General features: G+C 41.5%; 1 long non-coding RNA gene across 3 annotated transcripts in view; it reads right to left on the reverse strand.

The window, feature by feature from the left end:
- The window catches only part of LOC117198646 (uncharacterized), a 263,697-nt gene that overhangs the window by 104,453 nt on the left and 144,361 nt on the right, over positions 1 to 14,883 (reverse strand). For 2 of the 3 annotated variants that reach the window (XR_007473107.1, XR_007473112.1), the window contains one exon: positions 11,817 to 12,017. The exons of the other annotated variant lie outside the window; for it this stretch is intronic. This is a non-coding gene — a long non-coding RNA (uncharacterized LOC117198646). Of the gene's footprint in view, positions 1 to 11,816; positions 12,018 to 14,883 lie in introns of those variants that run through there. 3 annotated transcript variants of the gene reach the window in all.

Here is a 14,883-nt window from a genome sequence, read left to right on the forward strand (position 1 = left end):
TGTGTAGAGGGTAATTTGCTGTAAATGGAAGGGAACGCAAGGTACAGATGTGGCCTGGGAGCCACTGTGCCACAGATAGGGGTGGTCGAGATCCTTGCCTGGCTGAAGTTTGAATATCTTTGATTTTCTTTTAAAATTTACCAGGCTATTTGGGAGATTACATCCTACAAAAACACACAAGCAAACAAAGAAACCCCTGATATTCCAGAGAGCTGAAAAAGTAGGAATAAATTTACAACTGATTCTGTTCACAGAGTGGCAGTCACAAGAGTGGGAGAATCCAGCACAAAGAGATATGAGGGCAGAGCAAGGAAATCTGTAAATTGATGTAAAACAAAACCATGGAGATGGAAAAGGACAAACTTCGTTGGCGAAGCATGTTTTTCTAACCAGGAGAATAGGAAGCTAGCCCTATCAAGAAGGGCCGGACTGTGTCCTTTATATTTCTCCTTGGTGCCCCTCACTCACATTCTTGTCTTTTATTGTGCCATCCAATCCTCCAGGGAGAAAAAGAATCTTGCTTTGTCCCCGCCGGGCCTTCAAAGCAAACGTAGCCCTTTATTTCAGAGCTCTTTCACCTTCACAAAATGCTGATACAGTTTCTACAAATCGGAGGAAATCTGATGGTGGAAGTGGGAGTAGGTTTTGCAGAGAAAGAATTTTCCTTCCTGCAACCAAGACAGGAGAAATTTAAAGTCATGTCCCCTGCCATAAAGACTGCTGGGCTGGTGGCCTAGACCCTTCATGCCTTTAAGGGTTCCTTTCTGGAACTTTATCCCAAGCAACGTGGGAATTAGGGGGAAAAAAGAAATCTATCCCACCTAAAGGCTCTGCCTCTCCATCTACCTAATTTTTTCTCAAGATTTTTAATTGAATGTTGTTCAAGGTAATGCATTTTAAAAAGAAAACCTCTAATTCTGACTGTTCAGCTCAGTCAACCTCTATGAACTTCCCTTTTGGGTTCTCCAAATCCTCAATGTGTTTCACTACTTGAAACTGAACGAGAGGACATTTCAGGGGATCAATCAAAGATAATAGGTGGGTTCTGAGCTTTTATAGTTTAAAAGAATGCTGTCTTCAGAAATGGTGAACAAGAGCACTATTATGAACATTTAATTATTTCTATGAATACATTACAAACTCCTCCATCACTAGAATGTAATAACTAAAAACTGCTTTATAATGACTTTTAAATGAATTTCATTCCATGAAAATGAGACTTTAAAATCAGCCAGGCAAACAATGGCATTTTTTTTTTCCTTTTCTTCTTTTTTTTTTTTCTCGGTCCTTTGGTGTGCGGACACTCTGCCTCCTGCGCCCACGATGCTTTAGTTCGCTCCTCGCTTGCCCTGGACTCCCCCCACCCTTCAGAACCCCGCCACACCCCCCAGATGCTCTGTGGGCACCAGAGATAATCTTTTTTTCCTTTTTGTTCCTCAAAACTATTGCTTCATCAAAACACCAGAAGAATGTTGTTCCTGTCACGTAAGATGTGATATTAACATAACTTTCATCCTGACTCCAAGACCCTAGTTATGTAATATTCCAGGGCAACTCAAGGATATTGTGAAATCTCTTTAAAAAAAAGAAAAACTAAATAAAGTTTAATACAGTTCAACTGAAAAAAGATATAGCTGGCATTAAAGACTTTTGGAGGTGGAAACGTCGATCACCAATTATATGAATATATTTATTCTACTGTGTACATAGTCGAAATATAAATCTCTACCAATCGCCAAGAGCCCAAAGACCTGGGTCTAAAGGATGCTAGATTGAGCTATAAATATCAAAAAGAAAGAAAATCAATGCACATTTGAAATACATTCAACTTTGACTAAGAGTTAATGATACAATTTAAGGACTTTTAATTTTTGTTCTTAATTATAACTGGACCTTGGACAATTGTTCCTTAGGATCTTCCCAAGATGCTGGGTTTAGCAAGAGAGAGGATATAAAAGTCATATTCAAGGACCTGTTCCAGCTCAGGTAAAAATAATAAATGTAAATATATATATATATAAAAATATATATGTTGTTACATGACCTTATGATGGGATGATATGCAGTCACTCACTATGATATTTACAAAGAGTTGTGACGCTTGCAAAGTGTTTATGGTAGTTAAAAAAAGAAGAGCAAGATTCGAAATTTTTATATATAGGTTGAGTCCAAATATTTACAAGAAATGTAGAAAACAAGACAAATGGTATGGGGTAGGAGAAGATTTAGGGTTAGGATTGCGGATGGAGTTTATTTTTCCGTCTTTATGTCCTTTCACATTTTTCTAATGAAGATGTATTACATTTGTATTTGTGATTTTTGACAAGTTTTAAAAGACAAATTCATTTATATGCCTTTTCTGAACTCAGTCATTCTTAATTAATCCTTTTGTTATTTTTGCAAAGATTAGAGTAAAAGAAGCCTTTTAAGTATTGATGCTGATTAGGCATTGATTTTATGTATTGATACAAATAGATATTCCAAAGTACCGTTGTAGTGATGATCTAGTTTCATGTGAGAATGGGTCAGAAAGCTAATTCAGGCAGGGTTCATCTTGAACAGTACATGGTACAGTGTATGTATCTGTTGAATGCCTCTCATGATTATTAAGTGTTATCTTTTTTTTTTTTTTTTTGGCGGTATGCGGGCCTCTCACTTTTGCGGCCTCTCCCGTTGCAGAGCACAGGCTCCGGACGCGCAGGCTCAGTGGCCATGGCTCACGGGCCCAGCCGCTCCGCAGCATGTGGGATCTTCCCAGACCGGGGCACGAACCCGTGTCCCCTGCATCGGCAGGCGGACTCTCAACCACTGCGCCACCAGGGAAGCCCCAGTCAGTGGTTTTGCATAATTCTGTTATCTTTCCCCGATGCACCCCATTTTTCTGAAAGATTTTCATCTCCTAAACTGCATTTATTAAGTTTTTATTAATAGATTTTTCCATGGGATGATCAATGCCATCGTGTTCCAGCCAAAAGTCCAAGAAATGTGACATTTGAGTCTCCTGAGCAGCCTTGTCAGTTACAAATATACAACTTCTCTTAACCTTTTTAAAGAGTTGAAATTATTTCAAGGATTCTTCCCTCCTCTCTCCCCCATCACCATCTTTTCAGATTCCCTGACATGAAGGAACTCAAGCTGGAGACCTAGTGGATTAACCCTTACAGGATGTGCCTAAGTTTTCCTCTGATTCTAGAATCAGACTAGAATACACGGGCTGATCAAAACCTAGAAATGTCAACCCTCCACCCAGGACCATGTATTCATGTACTCGTCAGTGCGGATAAAGTGAATTCCAGACCCACAGCCAGTTAGGTTAGTTGTGCTGAAAACAAAGGCTGAAAAAAGACCATCCACTTTAGCTAAAGAATCCATAATGAATCATCCCATAAAACATGATCGGTTCCAAAAATGGTAGGTCCCTGTCCTTGATCTGAAAGCTTTGTGTATCTTGCCATCAGCAGAAAGTTTTTACAAGAATGGAAATAAACACACCCATAGTGCTATAAATAAAGGGTGAATAAGGTTGCCAGCTCGAAGGCATCCCAACCTAGTAAAGCGTGGGGAGCACCAGGCAGCTGTTCTGAGAACCACAGTGCCCCCCCCGACAATGGAGGTACGGATGGTTTTTAATCAAGACTTTTAATTTTATACTTAGCCTCATAAGAATTATTGTTAATATGATTTATTCATAAACTTGAGACTTCGCACATTTGATTTACCACAGAAACTAGAACAAAACAGCACATGCCCATGTAAAGAATGCATGTATGCTGAAATATAATTGGAGTTTAACTTTTGGGGGGAAAAAAAAGCAGCCTCCAATGCCAACAAAACCCTCCCCAAATATTTTTATAACTGTTATTTAGCATATTCCAAAGGAATAGCCTTATTCACAGGAAACTGGTTTTTTAATTTAACGACCGTACACGGTAAGCCCCAAAGAACCACTAGGTGTAGGGGAAGCACACTCAAGTTTCAAGAGAACCATCTTTCATTTGTTCCATGTGCAGCCTGCAAGGAAATCTGAATTTGAAATTTGACAAGGGCTTCTTTAAAACACTTTAAAAAATGAGCTTTGGGCCACTTGCTCATGTCCTAAAGGGATGGAGCTTGCAAGAAAAAGAATAGCAAAAAGGCACAAGATCTGTTCAGGCCTCCAAGCATGTTATAGTGTCAGGAGATGCATTTAAGCTTGCCACCGTTTTATACTAATAAATGTGAGTCGTGTGATTTGATTTTAAATAAATGGCAAAGTTTTATTTGATTTCTTTGACTATGTCATGATGCACAGCTACCTGGAATCGTATTTGTACGGAAAGTAGGAACACCCTTCCAGGAATAAGAGAACCCCAGGAGTGGATTTAATGGATAAATTATATCCTTAGAAGAAACTAAACTCAAAAGCCAGCATTTTATGACTCCAATAACTTATTTCTGGGTCCCTAAAGCTATTTATCTGTTTTTGTTCTTTATGGAAGAAAAGTGTATATGCATGAGCTAAAGAGAGTGAATGTCCTTCTAAGGTTTTTTTTTTTTTTTGTGGTACGCGGGCCTCTCACTGTTTTGGCCTCTCCGGTTGCGGAGCACAGGCTCCGGACGCGCACGCTCAGCGACCATGGCTCACAGGCCCAGCCACTCCGCGGCATGCGGGATCCTCCCGGACCGGGGCACGAACACGTGTCCCCTGCATCGGCAGGCGGACTCTCAACCACTGCGCCACCAGGGAAGCCCCCTTCTAAGGTTTTAACTCAACTCTGCCACATGGTACTTTTTCTAATTGTTCCTTGCCCTTCTCCTTAATCCTTCTCGGAATTAAACAGATCTGAGTCTGAATCCCAGGGACCTTGAGAAAGTTATCTATCTCCTGAGTCTCTTCTCCATCTGTAAAATTGGGCAAAACGATGTGACCTCACGGGGTTGTTATAAAGCTTACATGAAATAAAGGATGTAAAGTCCCAAATGGTGCCTGACACGTGGAGGTTGCCTAGGAGAGCTGGTACCATTCAGTTCGCCTTCTGCTGCCCCCTCCTTTTCTTTATATTCTTCTCTTGTCTTTTCCTTCTCTCTCTCTCTTTTAAACCACTTTTTAAATTGAAGTGTAGTTAATTTACAATGTTGTGTTAGCTTCAGGTATACAGCAAAGTGATTCAGTTATACATACATATACAGATTCTTTTTCAGATTCTTTTTCATTATAGCTTATTATAAGACACTGAATATAGTTCCCTGTGCTATACAGTATGTCCTTGTTGTTTATCTGTTTTATACATAACAGTGTGTATACGTTAATCCCAAACCCCTAATTTATCTACCCACCCCACTATCCCCTCTGGTAACCATAAGTTTGTTTTCTCTATCTGTTAGTCTATTCTGTTTTGTAAATAAGTTCATTTATATCATTTTTTTTTAGATTCCACATATAAGTGATATCATATGATATTTGTCTTTCTCTGTCTGACTTACTTCACTTAGTATGATAATCTCTGGGTCCATCCATGTTGCTGCAAATGGCATTATTTCATTCTTTTTTATGGCTGAGTAATATTCCATTGTATATATGTACCACTTCTTCTTTCCCCATTCATCTGTCAATGGACATTTAGGTTGCTTCATGTCTTGGCTATTGTAAATAGTGCTGCTTTGAACATAGGGGTGCATGTATCTTTTTGAATTTAGAGTTTTCTCCAGATATATGCCCAGGAGTGGGACTGCAGGATCATATGGTAGCTCTATTTTTTGTTTTTTAAGGAACCTCCCTACTGTTCTCCATAGTAGCTGTATCAATTCACATTCCCACCAACAGTGTAGGAGGGTTCCCTTTTCTCCACATCCTCTCCAGCGTTTGTTACTTGTAGACTTTTTAATGATGCCATTCTGATTGGTGTGAGGTCTCTTGTCCTCACTTTCTGTATCCTGAAAACAGGCAGACACAGGATAGAGTCTGGAAGGTTTGTGGAGGAACATTCCATGTTCTTTGCCCATTCTGTTACCTGGTTAAAACCCCGTGCAATATGAAAAATTGCAAGGGAAAATCATTCCCATCCATGACTTTGTAATTGGTGTAATTCCCCTTGGGCAAGTTAACTAAACAGCCTAGGCATATTCCACAAATGCAAGTGTTGAAAGCTAGGAGGAGACGGAGGGGGTCAAGGACCTTGCCCTGGGCCCCTCAGGGAAGAAGCAGAGCTGGCAAAGGGAGTAGTTACTCTCCTCCGCCTCTCGCCTGGGGGCACGCATGGCATCTGTGCTTGTTGCCTAGTTTTCTGCTAACTCTTTTGCAAATGTTATGCCTGGGTGTACTGCTTCTGTCTCTTCCCCTTCTCTTCTGTTTATGTTCTCCATGCATTCTCTGTAGCACATAGAAATATTTGGGGGTGAAGTGTGTTTGGAGCTTCTAGGATTCAGGGAAAAGATGACTTTGCTAAGATGTAATGAAATATGGAGATTTTTCAGTGATAATGGAAATGGCTGGGCTTCACTTCTCAAAGCCTCAGGCTACCATCGTGTGCATCGTAAGCATCACCAAGCACACTTTTGTGCAAATTGCTGCAGTGTTTTGAAGAACTTACAAAATAACGTGTTTTAGGGATATCTCTCATGTTAGATTTTCTATAAGTAGGAAATAACCTTTTTTTCCCCCTCAGTTTTGAAGCTGGTTTAGAACTCACGTGTGTTTTCATTTTCAAGCTAAATCCAAATGCTTGTGATTTCAGTGCTGCTTAAAGATGGCAAGACACAAATTCACTAAGTAGAATTGGGAAATGTGCTTCCGGGACTTTAACAAAATTACCATGTTACTCTCTCTTCCTGGGATCCTGATCTCACCGAAGACTTATGTTCCTACTTCAATGTCACGTGGGTATAAGATCAGGGATGGAAAAGTGATGAAGGTGAAAATAATTGTAGGAAACATACAGAGGAGTATTTCATGAAAAAGCTAACCACGAGGTCAAAACAGAAAATTCCTCTCTAAATCCCCATAGAACGTTGAAACTGTCAGAACTGGCCATACCCAGGAGCCAGTGGCAGCTTTGTTAACAAATCAGAAACACAGTCATTCCCTGCTGACTCTGTTTTCCTTGCTTCCCCATGACAATCTGACCAATCTTGTAAAGCAATGTCTTCTTAACAGGGGGATAGTAGGAGAGTCCTAAGAGATGCAGAGCCCGGCCGCTGAACTTTCCTAGTATCTGCAGCTTAACTATCCGACTCACAGCATTTACTGAGCAACTACCATGTGCTTTGATGGCATACAGGGAAGGTTAGGATTTTAGGTGTGTATGCACAATACGTCCCTTAAGTGAGAAATATCTAGAACCATCTGCCCCGTAGCCCTTCACTTGATTGGCTTTCCTGGCAGCAGCCCTGAGTGAGGGTTAAATGGAGTGTATGGGGGCTTCCCTGGTGGCGCAGTGGTTGAGAGTCCGCCTGCCGATGCCGGGGACACGGGTTCGTGCCCCGGTCCGGGAAGATCTCACATGCCACGGAGCGGCTGGGCCCGTGAGCCATGGCCGCTGAGCCTGCGCGTCCGGAGCCTGTGCTCCGCAACGGGAGAGGCCACAACAGTGAGAGGCCCGCGTACCGCAAAAAAAAAAAAAAAAAAAGGAGTGTATGGGACATGCTCAATACTTTAAAGAAGTTGATATTAAAGGAGGAACAAGATATAGGAGGAATTAGAAAGAATTCTGAGAAATGGGAGAGCCTGTTATTTTTCTTTTTAAAGATAGGAGAGATTTGAGCATATTTCTATGGTAAGGAGAAGTTTGCCTGGGGTAGTCCCAGCTTCCCTGTGCAAGTATCAACAATGCCCCCTTTTCTTTAACTTTTCTGATTTGGGACAACATGTTATATGGTCACCCTGGGCAGAAGAACCTTGGGAGAGGGAGAGACGGAAGATGGAAGACAAGAGAAGGGTTGTTTGTTGGAACAGTGTTCTGGGGACAGAAGGAGTGGCTCCTGGGTGGGTAGAGGGCTGATTCTTAGAAGGAGAGGCTTAGGGCTTCCCCCAAAGCTGATGAGGGAAGAGTACGGATGCTACAGGTTAAGGGCTGGATACAAATTTGTGAGATTTCTTACTTGACTCCTTTTGTCTGTGAAGGAAGAGGCCATGAGGTCACAGTTTAGGGTTCAAATTCCAGGTTCAACTTGCTTTATTCTGCTAGTCATGAGGCCGACCTTTTCATAAATGTGGTTCCATTGGTCTCTATAACAAGAGGCCGACAGTGTTGCTGGATCCGAGCTGAGCATGAACAAATAGCTGAGAACACTCGCCCTAAGAGAAGTTGGTTTAGTCGAGTTACTATCACATGTGAAAATCCTAGCATAGCAGAAAAAGTAGACTGAGACAAACCTGTAGCACTAACACTTGAAGCCTCTATCACTGTATCCCATTTCATTATGATAATTATAATCGTAGATTAGTACTGAGAGCTTATTATGTGCTAGAAAGAGTTCTCTTTTAAATTTATATATTGTGTATGCACTTTTTTACTTTCATAATCTTTTTTAGATGAGAAAATCAAGTAACTCACCCACGTTTACACATCTGGTAAAAGGCAGAGCCAGGATTTAAACCCAGGGCCCACACTCACAACCAATATGTTATTTTCCCCTGTCTCTTTCACTATAATCTGTTGATTTAAGTTCATTTTAGGTTTTCTCTTTTATCTGTGGTATTAAGTCAAAGGTTGTGTGATAAATTAATGACACATGAGTCACCTCCAAAGGTGAGATGGTGATGTGGCATGAAGGTTCCCGGCCTGCTGGATGAGATGTGCAGTTAAACATGGCAGTTCTTTCTCCGCTGCTGCCCCTTGTGAGACGGTTAGGTCCCGGCCCCTCTGTGAAGTCCCCGATCGGCATGGAGGATGAGACTGATGGTTATTCAGTGTAGGAAACACGGTCGTGAAATTCAACCACAAGGGCAGTTGTCCAACAAGGCCTGACTCAAGGACTGAATCAGTCATGACAGAGGCCATTCTTTGGCCCAGCCATTCCGACTGGCAACCTCCCTGTCAGTGTGATACACTGGAAGCCTTCAAGCGCGTACAGAAGGCTTTGGAGAAATCTTTCTTTGATTCTTCATTCTGCTCTCTTAGATAGTAAGATAACGTGCAATGCATTAATGATGGACAGGGTCACTATCTGCCTTGGTGAAAAGAGAAAAACACAATTTGAACAGCGTGGAATAATTATGGATCAATCAATCAAAAAACTCGTGTCAAAAACAATGACTATCTGAAACTAATACAGCACTGTAAAGCAACTTCCATAAAAAAATAAAAATGAACAAACAAAAGCCCAGTGACTATGGTGGAGGTTACTGGGGTACAAAAGCAACAGAATTTCCAGTTCATGCCACATGCCACAAGATTAGTGTTAAGGACAGTTGTTTTGCCTACACTGATGGGAGTGTAATGCTAATGCAGGATTTAAAATTTTTTTTTAATTGAATAGAGTTTTATTACTTTTGGCGTTAAAAATTTTTTTTTCTTCATTGAATAATCCTGTGATGGTGGGCTGATTTCTGTGACAGTGGAAACCAAGAATAATGATTGTATTTTAGGATACCAATTTGATGATACATTTTATATTCATTTGGTATATTTGTCATGACTTAACACAGAGTTATATAATAATTCAACAATTACATAATGCCACTAGGAACTATTCTGCCTTTTTGTTTCTTGGAACATCTTAGAGGAAACTCATTCTCATGTACATTTGAAAAGTACAGAGAAAATGTGCGTGCTTCTCAAAAAGTTTCTATTTCCTCACTTGTTAAAAGAGTTGAAGATGATGCCATCACTAAGGTTCCTTCCAACTTTAGCTTTAGATATTCAATAGTGTGGGCAAACATGGGGTCAGGTCAGGAAGAAAGGCATTGTGGGACATCAGCGAGAGGTCAAACATGGGTATTACTTTTCTAGTGGCCTATGAACTCAGACTGCCCAACTCCCGTGGCTGTAATGTTTGCAAAAGCTTGCTAGAACTATGTGACCATTAAAAAACATAACTCTCGTTTTTTCAAAAGCGAATTCCAGCCTTCACACAAAAATTGTCTTTCTGTTGGCATATTCTCTTAGTCGTGGGAAAGCAATTGAGCTGAGCCTGAATATCATTTCTGCGTTAATGAGGCATACTTCTAGGTCTGAATAGAACATCAAAAGGTAATCCCCGACTTTACAAAATCATGGAACTGGGAAGAGAACATAAAGGTTCATCTCTTCCGTGCACTTACTGGCAAGGGTGTTGGGTGTTATTCATTCACTATGTTAAGCGTTGAGGCTACAAAGATGAATAAAACCCCGTTCAGGCCCTTAAGGAGGTTACAGATAGTTGAAGACCCACGATCCAAACAGGTAGAAAGGTGGCTGCAGCCCAAGGGAGAGATAAAAAAGCTGCCAACCTGTAGCAAAACTGGGTGTTACCTCCTTCACTCATGATGTGGTGGCCCAGGAGCTGTCTTATGTCAATAAATTATTTGTAAATAAGAAAATAATTTCTTTATGTTATCTGATTGATATCTATACTAAAATGACCCTTAAAACTCCACGGTCATGTCACCCATGCCCAGCTGGAGGGAAGATGCATCCTCCCCACGTGGGGGATCGCCCCAGCTATGCACCAGGTAAGCCTCCTGGGCTTTATCCACACTGGCCCCAGACTGTACTGTGCTTGCTGTCCTGTTTCTGCTTGCTCTCTGTGTGTAAGAAATGAACATTCAAAAATGTTTATTTCTTACACACAGAAAAAGGCTCAACCAGATAGAAATCATCTCAATGCAAAATGAAAAGCCACAAGGAACAGGATTTTTTTTTTTAACCTAATAAATAGCATACACAGTCAGGGACAGATCCAAAATTTCTAAATATGAGGGGTCTCCTGTCTGATTGGGGTTGTGTGTGTATGTGTGTGTGTGTGTGTGTGTGTGTGTGGATATGGGTGTGGGTGTGTTGTTGAAGCTGTGCTTACATAGAAAATACCTGTTTTTCCTTGGATTGTGTCTTTATTTGGAGGAGAGGAGGGCTGATGGGGTAGCGGGGTGGAGCTCTGACTGCCCAGTCACCACTGTGCACTGCTGTTGTGCGCAAGGTATACGTGCATATTATAAACAGGTAGTACAGCTATAGATACACATAAGGGCTGGGGTGGTGATGATGGTAAAGTTGGTATTCATATTCACAGACAGCATTCTAAGCAGGCAAACCCTTTGGAGAATAACTTGAAGGCACAGTTCAAGAGCCATGGGGAGGCTTATAGACTTGACTCCATGATAACAGTTTCTGGACGCTCCCCTAGACAAGTAATTCAAAATGCAGAAAGACTTATTTGCACAAAGAGCATACAATTGCAAGCAACCTTTATGTCCCCCAAACAGAAAATGATTGTATAAATTATAGTACATGGACACAGTGGAATAGTATGCAACCGTTACAAATGAGTAGGAAGATTAGGTAGCCATTTGTAGCATTAAAAAATTTTAATGTTTAAAAAATGAATTTTCAGGGCTTCCCTGGTGGCGCAGTGGTTGAGAGTCCACCTGCCGATGCAGGGGACGCGAGTTCGTGCCCCGGTCCGGGAGGATCCCACATGTCGCGGAGCGGCTGGGCCCGTGAGCCATGGCCGCTGAGCCTGCGCATCCGGAGCCTGTGCTCCGCAGCGGGAGAGGCCACAACAGTGAGAGGCCCGTGTACCGCCAAAAAAAAAAATGAATTTTCATTTAATATTGAAAAGAAAATGTTATGCATACCACAAATATGTGAAATTATGTACATAAAACAACCTGGAAGGAAATATACAAAAAACAAAAATAGTTTTTCTAATTTCCAAAGTTTCTATAATATTGGCATTGCTCTTTATTTTAAAAATAAAAGAGAAAAGTACATACTGGGTTGACTATGTATTATGTAGTAGAATGACTCCTTGTTTTTGTGGAACTTTGTTAGCAGAAGAGAGAGTAACAAGCACTGTATTAGGAGTCAGTCCTGGTCTCCTATAAAACTGGTCTTTCTGATCTGAAAAAAAAAAAGAAGAAAAGAGTTGGGCTTTGATCATCTTCAGGACTGCCTAAGAGTTTTTAGATTACGTGGGTCCATGACAACTAACCCAAAACATACAGATAGAAGGTACTGTTGGAGTTCAGAGGCCCTTTTCCATCCTCCTATAAAAACAAATCTCATCATGGCATTCCCCCATCTACAACCTTTCAGTGGCTTCCATTTGCTATTAGAGTAAATCCAAACTGCTTAGCCTCAGTTGCAAAGTGCTTGGTGACTGGCCTCCACTTTCTCTCTCCTGCCCTTTTCTTGCCTCACCCCTCCCCCATTCCCAAGCAGCAATCTGGGCTTCAGCCACCTCCCCTCCTTGACTCCTTGGCTTCCAGTCTGCGTCTCAACCCGTGTGTGTGTGTGTGTGTGTGTGTGTGTGTGTGTGTGTGTGTGTGTGTGTGTGTGTATGCTCTTCCTGAACAGCCCGGCTGTTCACCTGGCCTTCACCTGGTTCAACTCCAGATACCTCCAGGCTGAATTTGCCTCATTTCCTCTGTGCTTTCGAACTGCCCAGTGCTGGTTCCCATGGACTCTAAGCAGAGGGAAATGTCTTGAGATAAAGAGACTTGGGCTGCGTCAGAGGAGAGGTCAAGGCCTGGGTGAGTAAATGAACGCAGTGGGGCGGGGGAGGGGAGAGCAGTGGGCTTATGATTATTCCTTACATCTCTGTGACCGTGGCCACCTTTACCAATCACAGTACCTACAGGTTATCACTCTTATTACTAAGACAAGACTGAGGCAAAGGAAGGAAGCTGAACTTGAAGGAATTTGACATACACAGTGTTTCTCAGTTATGGCTGCACAATCAAAACACTTAGGGGAGGTTTGAAAAATACCGGTGTCAGGTCCGGTCCAGGAGAGTGTGATTTAGTTGTTCTGGGGAAGGGCTGGGGCATCTGTCTCTTTAAGTGGTTCCTAGTGATTTTTATGGGAACTGGGTTGAGAATGTCCGGTTAGGGGAGTGTAGGGTTAAAAGGCTGGACATATTTGCAACGCGTGTGTAGGGGTGCTCCTCAGGAGTGAAAATAGGTCAGCCAACGTGTCCGGCCTGTTCCCTTGCCTTACACAATATAATTCTTTTCTTCATATCCCAAACGCCTTCAGAGCACGATTCTCAAATCTACAAACACACATAGTCCGTTTATTCTGCTGCAGCAAGAGTAAAGACCGAAGGGGGAAAGTCCATTACTAAACCAGTAACTAGCAAATTACATCTCGTTTCAGAGAAAAGACCTCGACCTTTTTTGTGGTAGGAAATGAACATTTCTTGAGAACCCTTCTATGATGGGAGTCTTCACATTGGTTTTAGGGGGCTTCATATAGATTTTCTCATGAGAAAGAAATGTAGTGTAATTTTACAAAGCAAAACCTTGATGTGTCTCTTACACTGGGACCAAAGAGGGCCAGGCCAGTCTTGGGTAAAACCGGACATAGAGGGCAAAGGAGGTTCTCAAAGTTCTTACTTCCACTTTGCCCACAGAGTATGGTATATCCACAGCCCTTGTCTCCACCCCCCAGGCATTGTTGCAAACATTTCTCTGCCCCTTGTGGCATTTTCCTACCCCCAGATCTTTAATAAATGACAATGGATGGCATAATGAGATAATCAAGCAAAGTAATATCTGATTAAAGGTTACTGGTCTTATAGAAAATAATGCTTCTCTCTAGTTTAAATTCCAGAGTTTTTTGTGAAGACCCTTAAGGAACGATCCTAAGATGGAAATCATTTCAGACCCCTTACACGGCAGATAGGGGAGATTATATTTTTAACAGCTTCACTGACATACAATTTACATATCATAAAAATCATCCACCTCAAAATAGCCAAAATGTAGAAGCAATCCAAGTGTCCATCGATGGATGAATGGATAGGCAAAATGTACTATGTACATACATACAGTGGAGTATTTATTTCCTCTTAAAGAGGGAGGAAATTCTCACACATGCTACAACATGGATGAGCCTTGAAGACATTAAGTGAAATAAACCAATTACGAAAGGACAAGTACTGTATGATTCTAATTATATTAGGTACCTAGAGTTGTCAAATTAATAGAGACAGAAAGTATTATGGTGGTTGCCGGGGGCTGGGGGGAGGGGGAGGGGGAATGGGAAGTTGTGTATTGGGTTTGGAGTTTCAGTTTCACAAGATGAAAGAGTTCTGCAGATGGATGGTGGTGACGGTAGTACAACGGAGTAAATGTACTTAATGCCACTGAATTGTGCACCCCAAAAAGGTAAAGATGGTAAATTTTAAATTATGTGTATTTATAATTTAAAAAAATATAAATTCTCCCATTTCACATGTACAATTCAATAGTTTTTAGTATATTTACAGAGTTATGCAGCCATCACCGTAATCTAATTTTAGAACATTTCCATCACACTCTGCCCTCCACCCCCCAAAAAACCCCTCATACCCATGAGCAGTCACTTGGGGGAGATATTTTTAACAGGTCATGGGTGTCATGTGTTATTCTTCCAGGACTTGACTTCACAGACTCTTAGAAGGGGCCTTAGAGATTTTAGTCCCACCTCCTCAGATGAACAAATTGAGACTCAGAGAAGCAAAGTGTCTTTCAAAGGTCACACAGCAAATTCATCCCCAGAGCCAGGTCTTTTGATTTCCCATAGAGTTACTTTTTGTAATACAAAAATGCCGTGTCACTTGCTTCCTTCAAATTGATGCTGAGAGTAGATTGAAGGTATTAAGATGTTATCCTTTCCTGCCGGGAACAGATGGGCTCTTTTTCCAGTCTCTCTTCTCACCCACCTGAGTCGGGAAGTACAGAGGAAAGAGAGGAGAGTGGAAAAGTCTGCAACTGTGTCCAGT

The sequence above is a fragment of the Orcinus orca genome, chromosome 18 (assembly GCF_937001465.1).
Source record: "Orcinus orca chromosome 18, mOrcOrc1.1, whole genome shotgun sequence".
Taxonomy (NCBI): domain Eukaryota; kingdom Metazoa; phylum Chordata; class Mammalia; order Artiodactyla; family Delphinidae; genus Orcinus; species Orcinus orca.